Here is a 23,694-nt window from a genome sequence, read left to right as displayed (position 1 = left end):
TATCGTTTTTGCATCATGAGCACCATATTTGCATGAAAATGGGCGTGGATTGAATTGGCCCAGAGTGCTTGATTGAAACAATGTTCTTAATTGGGTAATGAACCAACCAACAAACAAAATACAAAATACAACATATAACTCGATAAGCAAAAATAGCTCAAATACAAATAAACAAACCTGCTAAAGACAAAAAGATTCAAAACAAGATTTTAAAACACACAAAGATCAAAGCAAAACACATGCTTCCAACACTGCTCAGTACACAGGTGGATGGCAGGCCTGAAAAGAAGGCTGCCAACCAGAGATGGAGCTTGCGGGCCTTAGAGAGTGGCCAGCCGACCACAAGAGGTGCTAGCTACCAATGTGGCCTGCCGGCCACTGTAGACGTCCCCGAACGTCCCGGGAGGAAATCCCGTTTTGTTCATTGGGCTCACTACAGTTCGGAACTCAATGTCACGGTCCTGTATCTAATCTCGTAGAGTGCAATGCAAGACCGATGAATCATCAAAGAGTCCAAATCCAGCAAATCGTTTTTGAAAAACTAATTTTTAGAAAGAAGTGCCAAACATGGACTGCTTTGCCAGATACAAAGTCGCCACCTAAATATTTATTTTGGGGGAATTTAGGAAACCCTGACTCATTGCCTAAGGCCACGTGTCTGTCATCACCAAAGTTGCCTTGGCTCGAGAACTTAGGTACGATTGGGGAAGGTCAGCTATGAGCACCCCCGCTCGCCCAATCAAAGATCGGCCACTACTAAACATGATATCGAGTTTTGAAAACATATGTGCTCTTATTCCGGTTATTAGCCTAGAATTACTATGTGATGCGCACAGCATACAGGTATAGACTGGGTCGCCTGAATTGGAACAAAACATCTCATGTTCGTTTTGAAAAACGGTTTGAAGATGCTACTCGCAAGTAGGCTAAGACGTGGATTTTGCCACCCTCGGGTGGGCTTAGAAAACATGATTTTGCCACTCTCAAGTGGGCTTAAAACTCTCATTCAATGCATTGTTCCAATTCAAATAACCCAACCTCCACCCACAGGCATTCAGACAGTTATATCACATAAACAAATAGCCTCATGGTAAGCATGCTATCATGGCAGTCACTCACACGTATGCAAGGTTGCTAAAGCATAAACACTCACCGAGTACTCCAAGCCAAAATAGAAACTAGTTAGTAATCAATGCATGATCCTAGTTCATGTTAAGATGGCTAATGCAACACAAGCAAAATGCAACTAAGATAGGCTCGGCTATTCTAAACATGGCACATGAAATGCAACAGATAACATGTATTCAACTTGGAATTGAAATACAATGCAGTTAGTATGATGCGCCGAGCCCGGTGTATGCAAGACATATGAATGGATGCAAACATGCGAGCATAAGGATGCTAATTGAAACGTGCCCTAAAACTAACCATCGAAAGTAAGTAAAAGGGAGAAAGACGTGGGGTTGGAAGACATACATCACACACACGCACACTTATTACAACATTGCCCTCCTCAGAGGGTCCGAATGAATAATACACAACCAACTAGCTAATCTACGCTAATCAAGCTAATTATTACACAACATTAGCTAATTAACAAATTAACTAAATAAGCAAATGAACTAGCATGCAAACTAACATGTGATGGACCGCCTCAGCTCGGTCTTGAATGGTAAGGCATGCATGCATGCTCGAGTCACCTTGCCGAAAAATCCATTGCAATGCCCCGATTTGCCTCTATTTGCTACTGGTCCCAGAACACTGTACAAAGCTCCAAAAGGCTGTTGACCAGTTTTTGCTGCTGGTTTCCGGTTTGCTGCAACAGAGAGCAAGAAAGGGACATGGCAAAGTATTTTCAACATATGTATGCACGACCACTCTCCCCGTTATTGCATAAGCTCCAGGGAGTATAGTCCTCGATCCTCGTGCCACCTATCACGCATCTCGATGCATGATGGCCGAGGAGTCGAATTTGCACGACTCGATGTAAAATGAATGCACATATAAACACAACAAGGCCTAAACTCCCTCATGGGTAATTCGGAGTGTCGACGACCGAGAATTGAGGCACGTTTCGTCACTTTGAGTACGAAACGTCCCTCGTTTCCCGTGTTTGGACTAAACCCTACTCCAAACACTATGCAATAACTAGAATGGCATGGCATGCAATCCTAAACGAAATGCAACTAAGACATGCAAACATGCAACGAATGACATGCAAAGGTGCAACTAGCATACACAATGCTATGAACTAAGAATGGCATACTCAATGCACATGAACTATATGGCATACACAATGCACATACGAAGATGGACATGCACGAAGACATGAACAAGGCATACACAATGCGATGATCAAGCATGCGACAACATGGATATGGCATACATAATGCAGGATGGACTTAAACTAAAATGAATGGGCCTCAGCCACACTCAAATTAGTGGCCATACATGGTGAAAATGAAGCAACAACACACATGCAAACATGCCCAATGCAAAGGACCGAACCTAAGGCATCAAATGCCACTTTACCAAAGCATGGCAAGGGATGAAATATGGCATACAATCATACATTTTCCAGCTCTAAAATGACATGTAAGATGGTCCCGAATCACGCAAACACCTCACACAATGCATGCTAGATGGCCCGAATACCGAAACTAGTGAAGCGCATTACACTAGAAGTGCACAAAGCAATGCACAAATGGAAAAACCAGCCCCAAACAGACCCTAGGCAGGTCCAAGACAGGGGGAAAATGATCTAAAATGATGGCTCAAAATGCATAGAAATGAAACTCATGCAATGGACCAAAAACGAGGCATACAAGCACGACTCTCAAACGCATTTAAAGAGTAGAAAACATGGGAATATGGAATACATGTAAGCTCTGAAATATGATGCACAATGGCCCCAAAACATGGAAACACCTCAACATAAGCATGCAATAGGCTCCAAAACTCAAAGCTAGGCAAGGGTATTGAACTACAACCATGCATAGCAAGCATCATTCGACCATGAGGCATAAAAATAGAGCTAAGGTAGTCCAAAACATGCATAAAATCAGTTTAAAGCATGGCCAAAAAGTGCTAGAATCAAAGGCCAAAATAGCATGCAATGTAAGCTAGTAAAAAGGATTTGCACTACAAGCATGTGAGGCAATCAAGAGGCCACCAAACCAGCAAAATTCAAAGGTATGACGTGCCAAATATAGCCCAAAAAACCACTGAAACATGGTCTATGCATGCAAGAATGATAGGCTCCTTTGATAGGCTATAAAGAGGGTTGTTCTACACATGCATGATGGACACCCAAAATAGAAAAATGGGCTCTGGATAGAGCCTATGCAGGTCCTAAAACCCACCAAAAATGGCCTAAAACATGGCTCAAAAAACATGCAAATAAGGGCTCCTTTGTTAGGCCAAATATGCTAGTAAACAAGACAAGGGGTGAGAGGACCACCCCTATCTGATTTTGGCTCTTAAAAACACATAATAACCACTGAAAATCTGCTAGATTTCAATGGTCAAAAGGGCAAACAAAGCTCAAAACAAAGGCCCTAATGCATTGCTCAAAACAAGGTGAAATGAAGCATGCAAGGGGGTAGATGACCCCCAACAGAAACATGATCTTAAACACACATGTTAAGGACCTCAAAATAAGACTTTTTTTAGTTTATGACAAAGCCTAAATATGCTTGCAAGTATAGCTAAAAGATAAAGAAAAACAATGCTTAAAATATGGAAAGAAGTGTTACCCTTGAAGCTCAGCAAGACAGCACACTTTGGGACCAAAAACCAAACCTTCAAGACTTCTCAAGACCCTCTAAGAAGCTTAGGTTGGTGTTGGAGGTGTTATGCTATGAAGTGTAGTGCAAAGGTGCAAGAACAAGGGACTTTTAAGCCTAGAATATAAAGACAAAATGAGATATATGTGTATGCCTCAAACCAAATTCTCAACCTTTGCTAATGAGGGAGAGAGTCCCTCTTATAGCCAAAGGGGTTCAAAGCTTCTCCAAGAAGCTAAAAAACAAATTTGAAGATCCTCCATACATATGTATAAAGGATCAATTTTGTGCTTTCCAGCTGGCACAGCTGGCAACAACTCACAGAGACAAGACAGGAGGGAGTAGGCCGACCAGTTCAGGTGATCGGCCGACCACCTTCCCTGGTCGGCCGACCAGGTTCAAAAGGGTCAGGTGGTCGGCTACCTCCCAGGGTGGTCTCCACACTGAATGCAAGCTAGTGGTGTGGTGGAAGACCAACAATTATGGCCCAAAAGTGAGGAAGACCAATTACCTGACAAGAAAACCGGCCGACCGGGGAAAAGTGGTCTCCAAGGAGAAAAGGTGGTCTCCCACCCTTGTACCACCTTCCAAACAATGAAAATAGGGTCCATGCCAAAAATGAACCAAGACGGATGCAAAACGAGGGTTCGGGGGCCCAAACGCGCAACCGGATGCCCCGAAAACTGACTGTTAAGCATCGAAAGTGGCGTGCGACCATGAAGCTGGTCTCCCGGGCCACAGTGTCCCTCTAGAGAGAGGAAACAAGGTTTGTGCCAAAAACCGGAGCAAACGGAGAAAGTTCAGCTGTCCCGTGCACGGCCGACGGCTCTAAAAACCAAAAAATGGTCTCCAAACAGGAACAATGGTCTACGACCACGAAAAGTAGCCTACGGCCACTGAGAGATGGTCTACGAGACCTCTCCCTCCCTTCGGGAAGAGAAAGCAGAAACTGGTTCGCAAACCGAGACAAAACACAAAAGAGTCCCGAAGTCTAGAGGCAAGGCTCTCAGCTGGGACACCGTAACCTCAGAACGAGCACAACATACGCAATCACCGAGCGCTCAATCGATGACGTCTGAGTCTTAAGGTCGGTCAAAAATGGGGTGTCTACAGCCACCTACCGGCCATCAAATCTAAGGATCGCCAGATTATTGACAGCTGGCTTCTACTCACAGCCTTATTTTGTACAAAAGGTTCAGCTTCGTGATTTCTTCTCCTGAACTTCATTTTAGCTGCAATTTCTTCACAAATGGAGCCATTTTTTGCCGAAAAGCTCTCGGATTGGATAATGACTTTAGACGGCACGGAAAAGGTAAATTTTTGGGGTTTCGACTAGGAGTGAGCAGCGGATATACTGATCCATGAAAACTGGCTGAACCGAACCGAACCGATCCGCCGCATTTTGGACAGATGCATGATGACGAGCGGACGGTTGCAGATTGATTTTCTCCAATCTGCCAATCTGGCAGACGGATGGCGGATTTGAGATTCTTTTGGCCGTAACCGAACTGCCAAACCGCAAACACCCCTAGTAATATATAAAACTTTGTGTTTTTAGTTTGTTTAAATATTTAGTTTGTGTTTTCAATTAAAAAATAGTTTAAATATTTTGTTGAAAAAAAGTTTTTAACTTGAATATCTTTTTTGAATTAAAATAAATAAATGTATTATTTATCTATATTTTTTATTTTTTAAATCTATCTCTAAAAATAATAAATAGAAAATATGATATATGCTGGTTGATTTTTGTTTTCAAAAACAAATATAGATGTAACAATACAGAGACATATAATCTCTACTACTGGTCTGTTTATGATTTTGGTGGTTTGAATTGTTTTTATATTTTAAGAACCATAGGTTGTAATACTTTATGTGGATGAGACATGTTGTGATTGTAGTATGTGGATGAGGCATACAGTGATTCTGATATTCTAAAGTTTCAAACTTTCTTACTTTGGATGAGGCATGCAGTGATTGTAATATTTTTTTAAGTCATTAACTGTAATACTTTTTCTTTTTCTTTTTCTTTTTCTTTTCTTTTTTGAGGAAGTGCACAAGCTGAATTATGTTGAAAAATTATAAAATTTTAAACCGCCAAACCAATTCGCATCCATCCACCAAATCGTCAATCCACTCAATCCACATCCGCCGAATTGGCGGATGGATGCAAATTGATTTTCTCTAATCCGCCAATCTGGCGGACGAATGGTGGATTGGAAGTTCCGTGGCCGCAACCGACCCGCGCCCACCCTTAATTTCGACATAAATGCACTTTTTCGATTGAGCCGAACTTCACTTTGCTTTCCATTCCTTCATGCTACAGCACAATGTTGGGACCCGACTACACACGTCTTTAGCTACGGGGGACAAGAGATATGCCTGACAATTGAAGAATTTCAAGCACTAATGAAATCCTGGCGCGATGAAGAAGTCATACCTCAACCCCACACCCAAGCTTTGGGACGGATGTGTGGGCTTATTTTGCACGAGGCTTGATCTCTGGCCCACAACGGAAAGCTAGACATTCCCAGTTTGATCCATCGATTTTCCGACATCAGTGACGGAGACGACCTTCTCTAGCGAGGTTTTCGGCAACATGCCCTCTGCTTATGTATGCTTGCCCATTTCCTTCTTGCCCCTAGTTTCGGCGGGTCCAGCATTCAATTGGTCAAAGTGGCCCAAGGTTTGAAAGAAGGCAAGAGTTGAATTGGTTTGGCACTGGCCGAGACTTCGATGGGTTTAGACGCCTTTCATTGGTAGGAGACTACTAGATTCACGGGAAGCCCACTACTTCTTTAGGTATTGTTTCCCACCCTTTCTTATATGTGTTTCTCACATCACTCAGCACTCATGCTCTATTTTTCTCTCAAAGCCCTTTTTTCACTTTTCTCTCAACATACATCTCTCTATTCTTCAATCTCTCTTTTCTTTCATCCCTTCCCAAGTGTGGATTATGGATAAGCTGAATGTAGTGGACTCTTTCTCTGAGTACTCAGCTCGGGGCTATTTTTTCTGCCACTATCTAGTGGATTTCCCGAATGAGGAATGGTGGTGCCACTGGATGTGCAACAGGTCTGCTGCTGACATAGCCTAGCGTTGCCCCTGGCTCAACCTAACCAAGATAAGTTACAGCATGGCTCGACAGCTTGGCATACAGTTGATTGGCCTTGCACACTGTGTGTTTTACTTCCCCTTCCGGTTCAGACATCAATTTGGACATAATCAAACCCACCCAGAGGAGGGGGTAGAGTACCCGGTTTCATTCCTCATCTATGGTTCACATTTGGCTAGGTACCTCACTACTTGAAGGATGAGAGAGCTTCTGGCCCCTGCCCCTAGTTCCAGTTGTGCCCTTTCTGGCGAATGCTTGGCTTGGCTCGAGGATAAGGCACAAAATGGGCCCATTTTGGCTTCAGAAGCTTTCACAAGCACGAGCAAGGGACGTAAGAGCACCTGACTCACCTGTGCCCCTAATTTATTACTTTGACCTTTCTTTTTAAGTTTTTCAATGTAATAAAAGCAACTTTGATTTGTATCAAAGAGTTGGAGAACTTTATGCTGAAATCAATGAAATTAAAGTTGTGAGCACTGAAAATTTTCTTTTTTGGTCCAAAAATGGTCTAAGTTGCAAAAGGTAAAATTTGAACAAAATCAACTTTTATTAAAACTTTCCGAAACCATTTTGAGAAAGGATCACCACTTGACACGTACGGAATCAATCCTCAAGATGTACAACCCCGACTCAAAAGATCATAAATTGCCCCTTGCTCAGCATTGTAACCAGCTTCTCTCTCATAATGAAGATAACAACCGAACTCTTAGGTAATGAACAAACAGAGATGACCTGAACAATCACATGGACAGGACAATTGAGTTAGAGGTGATTACAGCCAAACTTCAGGATGAAGTTACCTACGTATCCCAAAGATGGGAATCAGGCCTTACGTAGTTCGATTCAGGTTCACTCGAGTATTAACTTCCTCCTTTTGCACTCTAAATTTTGCCAAAGTCGCCCTTTAGGGTTTTCAACCTTGCGAGCTCAGTTTTTCTTTATTTTTAATTTTTTATGCTCTAACTTTTGCCTAGGTCACCCTTTTGGGTTTTTGACCTAGCGAGCCTCTCAGGGATAGTATTTCTTCAACTTGTTCATATTGATCGGTTGTGAGAATTCCAGGCCATCCAAGTCCATGAGAATAATAGTTCCATCCAACCAAATAGCTTTGATGATATAAGGACTAGTCCAATTGGGTCTGAACTTGCCCCTAGGGTCATGGATGGGAGCTCGGTTGTCTTTCAGCACCATATCTCCCTCTTTGAGATTCTGGGACCTAACCTTCTTGTTAAAAGCCCTGGCAATTCTGCATTGATAGCCTTGAACATGATACAATGATTTCAGCCTTCTCTCATTAAATAGCATCAGCGCTTCAAATCTGCTCTGTTGCCAGTCCACTTCTGCTATGTGACACTCAGCCATAACTCTCGGCAACGGGACTTCTATTTCAATTGGCAGAACAGCTTCCATCCCATAGACGAGAGAATAAGGAGTTGCCCCTGTAGACGTCCAAATTGAGGTTCTATCGCCCTAGAGTGCAAATGATAATTTATCTGGTCAGTCCCTATAGGTCTTAACCATCTTCTGAAAAATATTCTTGATGTTCTTGTTGGCAGCTTCAACGGCTTCATTGTTTTGCGGCCTGTATGCAAATGACTTATGAAAAGCTACATTGTATTTCTTCAACAAGTTTATCACCTCTTTCTTGAAGCGGGAGTGTAGACCGCCCACACTCGCTCCACGCGCCCTCCTTTTCGGAGAGGGCGTGAAGTTGTGTTCTAGCTACTACAATTCGGACTCCTATCACAGTTCTGTATCTAGTCTCACAAAGTGCAATGTAAGACTGATAAATCACCAAAGAGTCCAAATCCGACAAATCGTTTTGGAAAATCGATTTTAATCAAGAAATGCCAAACATGGACTGCTTTGCCAGATTATAGAGTCGCCACCTAAATATTTTGTTTTTGAGAAATTTAGGAAACCCTGACTCATGCCAAAGGCCACGTATCCATCATCACCAAAGTTGCCTCAGCTCGGGAACTTGGGTACGAGAGGGGAAGGTCATGAAATGAGCAACCCCGCTCGCCCAATCAAAGGATCGGCCTCTAGTAATCATGATATGTTGTTTTGAAAACACATGTGTTCTTATTCCTGTTTATTGGCTAACTTACTATGTGATGCGCACAGCATACAAGTATAGACTCAATCGTAAGAATTGGAACAAAACGTCTCATGTTTGTTTTTCGAAAATGGTTTGAAAGTGCTACTTGCAAGTAGGCTAAGATGCGGATTTGCCACCCTCAATGGGCTTAGAAAACAACATGATTTTGCCACTCCGCAAAGTGGGCTTAAAACACACATTTTGATGAATTGTTCCATTTCAAGCAATGACGCCTTCATCCACAAGCATTCATGCAGTTAATCAATTAAGCAATTAGCCTCATGGCAAGCATGCTATCATGGCAGTCACTTACACACATGCAAGAATGCTAAAGCATAAACACTTACAGTGTACTCTGAGCGAAAACAGAAGCTAGTTAGTAATCATGCATGATCCTAGCTATGTTAAGATGCCTAATGCAACACATGCAAAATGCAGCTAAATAGGCTTGACTATTCTAAGATGGCATATGAATGCTACAATTTGATACATGTATTCAAATAGGAATTGAAATACAATGTAGTTTGAATGATGTGACGAGCCTGGTGCATGCAACACGAATGAATTATGCACGCATGCAAGCATAATGATGCTAATTAAAATATGCCCTAATCTAACCACTAAAAGCAGGTAAATAAAAGAGAGAAAGACGTGGGGTTGGAAGACATTCACACACACACGCACACTTATTACAACATTTGCCCTCTTGACGGAGGGTCTGAATAGAACGAAAGCTAACTAACTATGCTAATTAAGCTATTACAAGCCAACTAATTAACTAACTATTCTAGCTAATTAATTACAACACAATTGAATAACTAGCTAATCTAGGCTAATTAGAATATTACAAACCAAATGAATTAATTAAACACTTTAACTAATTAATTACAACACTTGCATGAATGAAATAGCTAACTTATTCTAAGTTAACAAAAGTGATTAAATGGACTCAAGGACGAGGGACATGCATGCCCGGTCGGCTTCCTCCTGGAAATCCACTACCGTGCCTCATGATGCCTTTGTTTGCACTCTTTTGGACTTTTGAAAATTGTGCCAACTTCTAGAATGCTTCTGACCCACCATAGGAACATGCTAAGGGATGGTCGGCTAGAGATGGTGGCCATTGGCCAAAGTTGATGGCCATCGGCCACTTCTGATAGCCGATCAGCAGCCTGGATGGCGGTCGGCCACTGCTTCCTACAATTTCTCCTTTTGCTGCAACAAAGCACAAATAGAGGCATGGCAGTGTATTTGCAGGGGAATGTGTATGCAACCACACTCCTTATCATGTCTCAAGCTCATATGAGTGTAGTGCTCAGCTCTCAAGCCACCAATCACGCATCTCGATGCATGATGGCCAAAGAGTCAAGCTTGCACAATGTTGATGAATGCACAAATAACACATAAGACTCGAGAGGCCTCCACCCTATCATGCACAATCAAAGGGGACGGCGACAAAGAAATGAGACGCGTTTTATCACTTCAAGTATGAAACGCCCCTCGTTTCTCGTGTTTGGATTAACGTTCGACGCAAACACAACGCAATGCAACACACATGCAAACAACATGCTCATCTATCAATGCTAGAGTGGCACTCATGAGGTTCTATCATATAAGCAATGCATGCATAGCATGTTTGGAGGCTAAAGCATCAAAGCAAGTAAAGAGCATCATACAAGAGGCATGCAATACAATGCTCAATAGACTTAAGCCAACCCCAAATAAACCTCATGCATGCCCAAACAATAGCCAAATGTACTGAAACTTAAACACAAGAAGCAAAAAAAGCATGCTCAACTCATGACTCGCAAGCAAGACACAAAGCTCTACCCTCAAACGCATTGAAAGAGTGATAAACATGAGAGTATAACAAGGCTATATGCTCTGAAATTATGTGTTACCATATCACTCAAACAACACAAGTATAGCATGTAAGAGGCCCTAAAGCACAAGGCTAGTAAAGAGCAATACACAAGGAGCATGCAATACTAAGCTTAAAACAACTAAACCAGCTCTGGACAAAGCTCAACCATGCCAAAACAAAGGCCAAAACATGCTGAAAATGGAGCCCAAAAGCTTATACAAGCATGCATACACATTGGCTCACAAACAAGGCATGAAGACACAACTCTCAAACACATTGAAGAAGTGGAAAATGTGAGAGTGTGGCAATGAAATATGCTATGAAATCATGTTAGAAATGAGGCTATACCATGCAAACATCACATTCCAAGCATGCTAAGGACCTCAAATACAAAGCTAGTGAATTCAACTATGCCATAGCTATACAAAGTAAGCCATATATGACCAAGACCTCTTAAAACAGACCTCAAGCATGTCAAATCAGTGGCAAAAAAGTGCTGGAGCAAAGCTAACACATGCTAGAATGATGAACTAAAGCATGAAGCATGTTAGGCTAACAAGCATGATTGCACTACAAGTACCAAAAGCAAGCAACTGATGACCAAACCAACCGAAACGGAGTTATGGCAGGTTCAAAAAGTCACAAAAACATGCTTGGACTCAGCTTAAAAGAAGTAGAAAAGCATACTCAAGTACAAGGCCAACAAGTCATGGAAGCAAGACAAGAGGAGAGGGGACCACCCCCTCTCATTTTGGACATCAAAAACACCTTTCCACCACTGAAATTCCTCTGAGTTTCAGTGGTAGAAAGGCCATGCAAAGGCCAAAACAAGAGCCTCAAAGGATGGCTCAAAATCCTAACAAATAAGGCAAACAAGGGGGTGAAACACCCCCAACTCCTACAAGGCCTCAAACAGCCATCCTTAACACTTAAAAGCAGAACTTTTTGTAGTTGAAAGTAAGGCCTAAAACAGTATGCAAATGGGGGCAAACACTTGATCAAAATAAAGCTTAAAGAGGGAAAACACTCACCCTTGAAGCACAACTTTAAGACAGCAAGTTCTCTGAGTTAAAACTAGCTTTTTGAGTCCAAACAACACCCTCAAGTACCTCAGCAACAAGGTAATGGTGTTTCACTAGGTGCTTTAGTGCAAAAGTGTGAAGAAAACTCACTTTAAGGCACAAACTAGTACAAATATAGAGAGAGAGGGAGAAATATAAAGAGAGAGGGACATGTTTTTTTCCTTAATCAAAATTCTCAACCTTTGAAAGGGGAGAGGAGCCTCCCCTCTTATAGAAATCCAAGTCTCAAGCTTGTTGGACAAGCTAGAAGCTAGGTGCAATCCCTCCATACACGTGTATGGAGGATGCATTCTGTGCTCACCAGCTGGCACAGCTAGCAATAAAAATATCTACAAAAGCAAAGAAAAGGACCTCGGCCAAAAAATATGGCCGACCGGCCATTAAAGGGGCCGACCAGCCATCAGTGAGGCCGACCGGCCACCACTGATGGCCGATGGGCATAGAGCCTAGCCGATGGGTTGTAGGACTGGCCAGCAGGCCACCCCCTTCCCTCAGAAACAAAGCCACAAGCTCTTGGTCCACAACCAAGCACAAAACAGACAAATTGAGAGGCTCCAAGGCAAGGAGCACAACCGAGACCTTCAGGAACTCAAAACGAACACGAGCATGGATGATTATCGAATGTTCAAACGATGACATTCAGGTCTTGAGGACGGTCAAAAATGGGGTGTCTACATGGAGCCATTATCTGATATGATCTCGTTTGGGACTCCATATCGGCAAATGATATTGTTTTTGATGAACTTAGCCACATGCGATGCTTTCAACACTGCATAAGACTGAGCTTCCACCCACTTTGTAAAGTAATCAATTGGCACCAAAATATATTCATGCCCATTTGACCCTTTTGGTGTAACTACACCGATGACGTCGATTTCCCAGATTGAGAAAGGCCATGGCGAAGTCATGTTGTATAGTTTTAACGGCAGAATATTCATGTGATTTGCATGAATTTGGCATTTGTGGCATTGCCAAACAAAACTAATACAATCCTCCTCCATAGTGGACCAGTGGTAACCTTGCCTGAGAATCTTCTATGCTAACATCAATCTATTCATGTGCGCTTCGCACTCTCCTCCATGGATGGCCTCTATCAGGCACTTTAACTCCTCTTCTTCAACACACAACTTGTGCATTTCCATATGACCTCTTTTGTACAGTTTACCTCCATAGATGATAAATTGGACGGCTATCCGCTATATTCCCCTTTTGTCCTTGGCATTTGCCCCTGGTGGATAAATCTCCTTTTTTCAAGAAGTTCCAAATATCGTAGTACCAAGGGTTTTTGTCTTGTGCTTTATCTATTGTGGCGATAATTTCATAGGCCGGCGTGTATTTCTGCTCAATGATTATCGAACGCATCTGAACTCAAAGTGGGATGTCTGCCATAGAAGATATAGTTGCTAAAGCATCAGCGAACCTGTTGTTCTCTCTCAGTAGATACGTGACAGTCAACTTTTCAAACCTAGGAATCAGAATCCAGGGTCTAGTGATAAGCCTTCATCTTGTCTTCCTTGACTTTCTAGTCTCTATGTGCTTGAGAAACAACTAAGTTCAAGTCCCCGATAACATCCAATCTTTTTGCCCCTAGTTCTAGGGCAGCTTCCAAACCAGCGATACATGCCTCGTATTCTGCTTTATTATTGAACACCTTGAACCGAAGTTTGAAGGCTAAAGGTATATGGGAGTCATCGGTGATATCAACAACACACCTATCCCATAACCATATTGATTGGACGCTCCATCAAAGTACATCGTCCAAGTTTCCTCCTCAACTTACAGAATGGCTTCATCTGGGAACAAGTATTCTACCACTTCATCCCCTTCTACTGGGTGGTCTGCTAAAAACTCCGCTATAGTTCTTTCCTTGACTGACTTGTGGTTGACATACTTGAGATCAAATTCGGAGATGAGAAGCAACCAACGGGCTAGCCTACCCATAAGCACTAGTTTTTCAAAGAGATATTTGATGGGATCTAATCTTGAAACCAGGATTGCAGAGTGAGCTAACAAGTAATGCCTCAACTTCCTGGTAGCCCATACCAAGTCTAGATAAGTTTTCTCTAACAGAGTGTAGCGGGTCTCATAATCCAACATATTCTTACTCAAATAGTAGATGGCTTTCTCCACCATATCCTCAGATTCCTGAGCAAGCATGCATCCCATTGTGGTGTTTGTTACTAACAGGTACATAATTAAAGGCTTCCTGGCTCTGGCGGTGACAACACAGGCGGATTCTGAAGGTACTGCTTAATCTGCTCAAAGGCGAATTGACATTGATCATCCCATCGGAATTTCTTCCCTTTCTTTAGGAGACCAAATAGTGGTTCACAAGTCAAGGTTAATTTAGAAATAAACCGTCTTATGAATTGCACTTTACCCAGAAAGCCTCGCACCTCCTTTTCAGTTCTTAGTAGTGGTATTTCTAGGATGGCCTTGATTTTGGAAGGATCTACCTCGATGTCCCTCTGTGTGATCAAAAAGCCCAGCATTTTCCCTGCTGTTACGCCAAAAGTACATTTCTGCGGGTTCAACCTCAGTTTGTATTCTCTGATCCATTGAAAGAATTTCTTCAAGGCGGTGTAGTGGCCCTCTCTTTTTTTGGACTTGATAATCATGTCGTCCACGTACACCTCGACCTCTTTGTGGATCATGTCGTGTAGAATGGTGGTTGCAGCCCTTTGATAGGTAACCCCTGCATTCTTCAACCCAAATGTCATAACCTCATAGTAGTAGGTACCCCACGGTGTAGTAAATACAGTTTTCTCTCTATCCTCGAGCACCATCAGAATCTGGTTATACCCAGAAAACCCGTCCATGAAGGATAGCAATGCATGGCCCACAGTGAAGTCCACTAATTCATCAATGTGCGGCAGAGGAAAGTTGTCCTTTAGACTGACTCTATTCAAATCCCAGAAGTCTACACACACTCGGATTTTACCATCTTTTTTTTTGCACTGGGACGATGTTGGCCAACCAAGTTGGATATTTAGATACTAACAAGAAACCTGCCTCGATCTGCTTGGTGACCTCCGCCTTAATTTTCAATGCCCAATCCGGACGGATTCTTCGTAACTTTTGCTTGACGGGTCGGGCCTCGGGGTCAAGAGGGATCCGATGCTGTATAATCTCAAAATCGATTCCAGGCATGTCTTCATAGGACCACGCAAAAATATCTTTGAAATCTTTTAATAAAGCGACTCAGCGCTCGCGCTCCTTCAAAGACAACGTGGATCCCTCTCAGTACCGACATTAAAAGCAATGATTTCATCAACGTAGGGTTTTGCAAACCTCTCTTCATCTCGATTAATCAAGTTTTTCGAAACTAGAGGAATTCCTTCCTTTTCATTTTCATTAAAATTCTAAAAATCTTGGTTAATACAATAAACAAGACACACAGAGAAATACTCAGAAATGGAAATGTTCTCATTCATAAGGTCCAACTCTTCAGTTACAACCAACTCAAATGCAAAAGAAAAAAAGGACCTGGACAAGACCTTGGCATCCAGGTTATCATCCCCAGGAATACCAAATTCAGACTCAAAAGAACTGGAATCTGATTCCGATTCCACAGACTCTGTGGAATCAGATTCTAGCTCATCACCCGACTCAGAACTAGACAGGTAGCCCTCTTCCAGCTGCCAAATAAAAGATAGTGCTTCCGATGCATTCAAAATGCTGCTGGATGGGTTCACACCCGGTTGGTCCTCGATCATAGAGATGGTAAGGTTATCCACCATGTTCTCTGAATCTGTCGGAGGATCTGTAAGGAGACATACCAGTGTTGCCCCTACTCCAAGCTCGCTGTTGTCCAAGTCACTTTCCATGCTCTGCTCAGCTTCAGTACTTGGTTCAGCTTTTTCCTCGGCATCATTATCCTGCGGCTACAGATCAAAGAAGATTTTGAATCCAAAAACACGCTACTTCGCAGAATTCATCTAGGTCTGAAGAAAGCCACAAAAAGGGAAGTCTTCTCCCTCCAGAACAAAGCGGTCGTTCAATGTTCCCCGGATTGGCCTGTGAATGAACTCATAGTGTTTCCTGGCCTACTTGGCTCTGGCCCTGCCTGTCATCTCTTCTTTTTCCTAATCCAATCCTCTTTGGTAGGTACATATCCCAAACCAAAGGCATGTGGATTATGCGGCACATCGGCCAATGCTGTGACGCGTTTCGAGCCACTTCTGCTAAGTCCCATTCCTGGCACATGCTGTAGTTTATTCATGACATAAATTGGTTGCGCACTGACATACATGCCCTCATCAGCGGCCAAGATGGTTTGCACTACCCGGGCCTCAACTAACGTAAACCCTAAAAGGAATACATCTTCCTCGCCATAAGTGATTTCCAGCACTGGTGTAGTTACCTCTGGTGGGGGATGAATGGATGAATTCCCAAAAACAATCTCCACTCCCTTCCCATAGGGGTACTTCAACATTTGGTGGAGGGTAAAGGAGACTACTTTCACAGATGTAACCAGGGTCTCCCTAGTAGCAAGTTGAAGGTGGCCGGAACATCCAGGACATGGAACTCAACATCCTACTGAGCTGGGCCTACCTGGACTCTGATTTGCACCATGCCCATGACCGGCTCCATTCCGTTCTGTGCTAAACAGTTGTCCGGATTTGTTCTGATCACTCTCACATCACAAGTATGCCCCACGGGGTGTTAGGCCATTATAGCTTCCTGGTTGTCTTCAATCCTCTCTTATGCAAACTGCTTCAGCGTAGCTTCCTTTTTTCTGTCCACAGTACTCACAGTACTCAATTCCTAAGCTGAACTTTCCACGCCGGTGTTCTCCGACAGTTTTCTCTTTTCATCGGCCATTCCGGCAACTTCAGCAATTCCTATTTTCTTTTCTTCCGATTTTGTCTCAGTTCCTTCCTCCTTGTCGGGTTCATCACTCAACCACCCATAGTTGTCCGTTGATCCATTCAAATCAAACCAGTCAATCTGCACATCCCCTTGATCCTGTTCGTCAAAGAACTGCAGGTTTTCTAAGCCCTCCTCAAGTTCCGCCAAATCATCCAAACCTTGGCTCGAGCCATCTTCCCTAACCACATTGACCTCCACTATAATTGGCAATACCACTTCCGGCTTGGCTTGATCAATCGGCACAATGTAGTAGCTTGGATCGTACACCCCCTTAGACAGGTCCTCAGGGCACTCAGGCAACAGACTCATACTTTCCTCTAAGGCCAGCCTCCCTTACACTACAACTGTCACCACCACAGGTTTAGGTTGAAGTGTGAGCGTGTCCATCATGCAGAAATTCATGCTTTCAAGAATGAACACCATCGGTCTACGTAGGTAGGAAGGGTAATATATACACTGGGATCATAGGGGATGGCCAATGTATGGATTAGGTTTAGGTTGTGAGGTGGGGGAACTTGATTGTGGACTAGGAGATGGTTAGGAGTTATATTTTCTTTTTACAGTGGTGCAATCACCTTATTGTCAATAAGGTCTTGAATCTCATGACGTAGTCTGAAGCATTGGTCAATGTTGTGACCATGCTGCTGGTGGAAAGCACAGTACTTGGCTGTTTTAGGTTTAGGTGGGAGAAGATCAGGTAGTGGGCAAGGCTCTAATGGCTTGAGATGCCCCTTTTTTATCAACACCTTCATGGCTTGAAATAAAGGCATGTAGAGTTGGGTAAAGGTCCTCTGGGATCGGGTAGGGTTGTTTGAAGTTTGTGGTGCTGTATTGGCAAAGGGATTGATAATCTTGGTCATGGTGGTGACAACACTCACATTCGACGGCCACGTAGTTGTGCTACCGCTGGTGGTTGCATTGGAACTGCACACAAAAGGCCTTTTGGCTTGCTCTTTCTCATCAGTAATCAACCCTTGTTTCATCGCATCTTCAATTTGAACCCCCATCTCATAGAGCTCGGTGAATGTGAACAGAGGTAGGATGATCGTTTCCTGTAACAATTTCTCGTGCAGATTGCAGACTACCATCCTTATCTGATCTTTTTTGGAAGACCGTGTGGTCATCATTAAAGCCTTAGCCCTCCACCTCGTCACGAATTCTAAGAAGCCCTCCTTTGGCTCCTGGCATGTTGCCTCAAGATCACGAGTTGTGACCTCGATTTGTGTGTTGTATAAGTACTGTGCAACAAAGGCCTCAGCCATTTCCTCCTAACTCTGTTTCACAGAATCTTCCAGCTTCACATACCATATAGCGACTATACCATAGATGGTACGGCCAAAGAGTGAGAGCTTTTGCAACCTAGTCAAGCCCATCGGCTGTAGAATGTCTGAAAATAGCCGAAGATGAACCATGGGATCTCCAAAACCATTGAATCGAATCGATGTGTGGCATTTTGAACCAATCTGGCAATGTCACTGTAAAGTCGGCATACCCGTCTTCTATGTTGGGGATAGAATTAACACATTGTGCTCGTTTGAATAACTTCTCCAGCTTGTTGACCTTAAGCACGGTCGGGTCAACCTCAAACTCAAATGGAGCCTCAGTTTGATATGCAGGTGCTTTGGAGGCTTGTGGTGGGATCGGCTCTGTCAGATTGCCCTGATTTTCAACATGAGCAATGGCTGCGGGTGCTGGGATACCCGTAGGAGGTGCATGAGATGCAGAAGTTGTGAACAGCTGTGGTTGTTGTTGTTGCAACCTATTTATTACCTCAGCCTCACATACTGTGACCTCAACTTGACAAGCAGCGTCTTGCTGTATGGTTTCAACTGTTTACTGAAGGTGGAGGATTAGTTCGTCCATGCTGACTTGGAGATATTGTGCCATTAGGATTGACAAGTGATCTCGTACTGGACTAGATGTAGAAGACTGCCCCTGGGCCTGACTAGATGCAGGTTAATTGAGGGGTGACTGCTTTAGAAATTAGACCGGCGAACTCTGTCTGACTCTCCTCCGTCTAGTAACAAGCGGGAGTGAAGTAAACACGGCTTGTCTCCTAACAAGATCTCCGACTTTGTAGAGCCTTCTGACACGGGTACAGAGCGCTTGGGGGATACCCGAACTTTCTGAAGCTGTGGTGTTATACTACCTAGCAAAAATAAATAAAGCAAAAAGAAAGCAGTAACCAGAAACTGTGCAGCACCTCAGCTCAGAGACGTTAACAACACACAAATGTAATCAAAGTTGTAGGACTGCACTCAACACTAAATTCTGCCCCCAAAACTAATACCCAACTTTGCAACTGATACGCACATTCCTGTACAGTTTCATTGTAAAGCACATACCAGTTAAATAAGAATCAAAACACCCCTATGAGGGGGTAAGGTTACCCTGTCCTAGTTTCGTCAGGAACTAGGGTTTACTATTTAAACAAAGTGGTTTCACGCAATCCTGTATTCGGGTGAGCATCCTATCCTAGTTTGGAACAGTCTCTATGGCTTTTCGATATGCAACTAGGCCAAATGGTCAAAAGGGTACCTCAGCAAAATTGCCTAATATACCTCTCACACCTAACACTGAGAAGTGAACGAAGGATCAAACGGTACAGTGGTAGTCCAAATCCAAGGGTTGTGTTCCCATCATGGCAAATCCCATGACCGATCTGCCTTTTGGCAAGCCTTTTGGGCGAGCCTCCGACAAACCGTCTAGGAATAGCAAATGGCAAACACAGTGACTTAAACATACCAATGCAAATACAATGCAAAGAAACATATAATTGTAAATAAAATTTAATATCATGAATTTCAAGTCAAGTTCTCTAATTTCTCCAGTAGAGTCGCTAGAAACTGTAGCTCGACTTTTTCGCGCCCCCTTTTAGAAGTTGAAATAAGCCCTACAGTATCGAACTCCCACGGTTTTCAATCTGATTCCATAAGTGCAATGTGAAATAGATAAACACCAAAGAGTCCCAATCCGGTAAATCTTTTTGGAAAATCAATTTTGAAAAAAAAATGCTAAAAATTGACTGCTATGCTAGATACAAAGTCGCCACTTAAATATTTTGTTTTGGAAAAATTTAGGAAACCCAAGGCTCATGCCAAAAGCCACGTGTCTGTCATCACCAAAATTGTCTCAGCTCAGGAACTTAGGTACGAGAGGGGAAGGTCATGAATGAATTTGAGCACCCCCACTTGCCCGATCAAAGATCAGCCTCTACTAATTATGATATGAATCTTATGTACATTATATGTTCTTGTTCCAGTTTATTAGGCTAGCATTACTATGTGATGCGCACACACACAAGTATAAACTAAATTTGCAAGAATTGAAACACTTGATTCATGTTTGTTTTGAAAATTGGTTTGAAATATGTACCACTTGAAAAAGTGATCGCATATAAACATTGCTCAAATTATTCCAATTCAAGCAACAAGCCTTCATCTATAGGATTTCAAGTAGTTATAACACTTAAGCATTTAGCCTTATAGCAAGCATGCTAAACATGGCAACAATCACACACATGCGATACGCTAAAGCAAGTAAAAGGCTCATCTAGTACTCCAAGCCAAAATAAACAAAAGAGTTAGAAAAATGCATGATCCTAACTTATGCAATATGGCTAATGCAACACATGTGATATGCAATCTAAATAGGCTCAGCTACTTAACATGATATGTGAAGCAATTTTGATAACATGCGGTCTAAGCATGTATTCAAAGAAGTATTAAACTAACAATGTAGTTAGAATGATGAACCAAGGCCCGGTGCATGCAATACAAATGGATGCAAACATGAAGTGTGCTAAACAAAACATGATGTCCCTAAACTAACCATCATAAGCTAGTAAATAAAAGGGAGAAAGATGTGGGATTGGAAGGCATACACATTATTACATTGCGCTCTCACGAGGGAGAGTCCGAATGAATAAACTAATTAGCCAACTAATTAAAGCTAAGCTAATTATTACAAAACAAATGAAATTAGCTAAAATACTTAACTAATTATTACAACACTTGAATTAACTATTCTAGCTAACTAAAATAATTACAAAACATAATCGAATAACTAGTTAACTAACTAATTAATTACAACACATATAAAAATTAGCTAGCTACAACTAATTAATAACAACAAATATCAAGGCTAAATATTCAAACTTAAACATGCTCGATACGCGAGGAATGCACATGCACGTGCTCGGTTTCCACCTGAAATTCACTGTTTTGCTTCCAGAAGGCCTCTGTTGCACAATAAAACACTAACACTTTTGTCCATTTCCAAAATAGCTCTACTCTGGTCAAAAAATACACTGTTGAATTTTGCATCAGTGGCCGGCTGGCCAATACTGAGGACCTACCGGCCACTACTGCCTAGTTCATCTTGCTGCAACAGAGAACAAACAGAGCATGCACAGGGTATTCTCAAGGGTTTGTTTGCACAATTCACCCTTCGTTTTCATGAACAAATCAAAGGAGTAGTAAACTTGGTCCGCAAACCATCAACTCAAGCAATCTCATTGCATGATGACTCATGAACCAAAGTGTGTAATTTCAATAAATGCAACAAAATAAGACTCAAACCTCCTCCTTTTCATGAATTGATCAAGGGAAGTGGTGACCTTGGAAACTTGAATCATTTCATCACTAATGAGTATGAAATGCCTTAAGCTTCCATGTGTTCAATTAACGTCCGATTGAACACAACACTTTCTATTATCTTGCACCATTTTAGCCTCAATTTTAGAATACCAACCATTCTTTAGTTCACTGAGTCCAAAGGTGAGTTTAAGTCCTCTAATGGAAAGAGGGCTCAAATCAATTGTTACTTTAGGCATGGAGGAGACAGCATACCGTTGGTGATGAACCCCAAAAAGATTAAACCATTAAGCATGACACCTCAATCTCATGCTTAAACAAACAAATTGTTTGAAACCACTTTCAATGCAAAACAAAAACCAAAAAATGAGGGAGGTTGCAAAGGTGATTAAGAGTGATTACAAGTATGGAAAGCCATAAATAAATGCAATCAACTCAAACAAGATGGTGTCTAAGGCCTAGAACACCAAACTTATGAGGACAATTACACTACAAGCATGCAAAACAAAGCTCAAATGCAACTATCAACCAAAAATAGTGCTAAAACAATCTAAAATAAGTCCTAAAACATGTTGTAATTCAGACAAAAATTGCTAGATTAATATGCTAAAACATAGCACAAACTAGGCTAGTAAGCAAGACATGAGGAGGAAAGGCTAAACCCTCCAAATTTGGACTTCAAAACATGATTTTACCCACTGAAATAACTCTAGAAAATGGTTTAGCTCAAAAAAAATAGTAAAAGGAAGGGAAACACAAGGGTAAAGGCCTCTAAAACAAGGTGCAAAGAAGGGTGAACCACCCCTCAACCTTTAATGGCCTTAGAACCCAAGTTTCAGCCCAAAAACATAGAGCTTTTATAGCCCAAAAATAGTTGGAAAATTACAAGCAAAATAGCAAATAAAACAAAGCAACAAGCAAAGCCTTATACCTCTTGAAGAGAAGACCAATTGTAGGCAACAAATCCAGACAACACACCCTTCAAGAGCTCAAACCAAGCGTAAAAGTATCTTAGCTCAAAGATGAGAAGGTTTGGTTAAGGGTGTATAGGCAAAGGTTAAGGATTTATAGGCTAAAGTATAGAAATTTGGAAGAGAGAGAGGGAAAATTTTGCTCTAAAATTTTTCTAACCCTAAAACATAAGAGGGAGGCCTCCTATATATAGAAAACATGAATTCCCCTTAAGAACATCCAATCCTACATATGGAGGTAGATGCAAGCATCTGTGCAAATAGTTGGCACAGCTAGAACAAAATATCTACAAAAGACACTAGTGGTCGGCCGGCCATCACTGGTGGCCGACAGGCCACATCAGTGGTCGGCAATCAAGAGTAATGGCCGGTAGCCCAAAAAGGTGGCTGGTAAGCCACCAAAGGTTGCAGGCTTGAAGAACCAAAGTTTGGTCCAAGAATGAGGCAACAAGGGTGTAGGGTTTAAAGTGCTCAAAGTTGTGGCATTCCACCATGGACTTCGAGCACTTGACGAGCAAATAAACTCATCACCGGGTGTGCATGCAATGGCATCCAAGTTGTAAAGGCCATCAAAAATGAGGTGTCTACAACCTCTGGTAGGTTGCTGATACATTCTTCAAACCGAAAAGTATCACTCTATAATAATAGAGTCCTTTTGGCACTACAACAAAACTAACTATTTACGGCATCATGTTTACGACATGCATTAAATGCATGTCGTAGTTAGTACATTCTACGGCTTTTTTTTTTTTTGCAAGCCGTTAATATTTTGTCAATAACAGCATACATACCATGTAAGTCGTTAATTCATATATTTATAGCATGCAAAAGTATGCCGTAAAAAATGTATGTTTTTACGACTTACAAAAATATGTCGTAAACTATTTGCATTTAAGACGACATACATTTCATGTTGTAAAATAATATAACTTTACACGGCATACATTAACATGTCGTAAAAACTTCTGCAAAAAAAAAATAAATAAATAATCAGAATTTTTTTATGGCACGCAAAAGCATACCATAAAAAATGTATATTTTCACGGCATACAAAAATATGTCATAAAATATTTGTACTTAAGATGACATACATTCCATGTCGTAAAATATTATAACTTTACACGGCATGCATTAGCATGTTGTGAAAACTTTTATTAAAAAAATTTCAATCTGATTTTTTATTTATTTATTTAAAAAAGCTAACAATTTCCAACCAAGCTTCTCACCTTAAATTTTCCTAATTGAGGACAATATAAAAAATAATTTATACGTTATTTTATAATTTAGTGTCTCTTTTAAGGGATAATCGCAC

Source organism: Camellia sinensis, chromosome 12 (assembly GCF_055761805.1).
Source record: "Camellia sinensis isolate YWXY chromosome 12, ASM5576180v1, whole genome shotgun sequence".
In the NCBI taxonomy this organism is placed as follows: domain Eukaryota; kingdom Viridiplantae; phylum Streptophyta; class Magnoliopsida; order Ericales; family Theaceae; genus Camellia; species Camellia sinensis.
Note: the sequence above shows the minus strand (reverse complement) of the source record.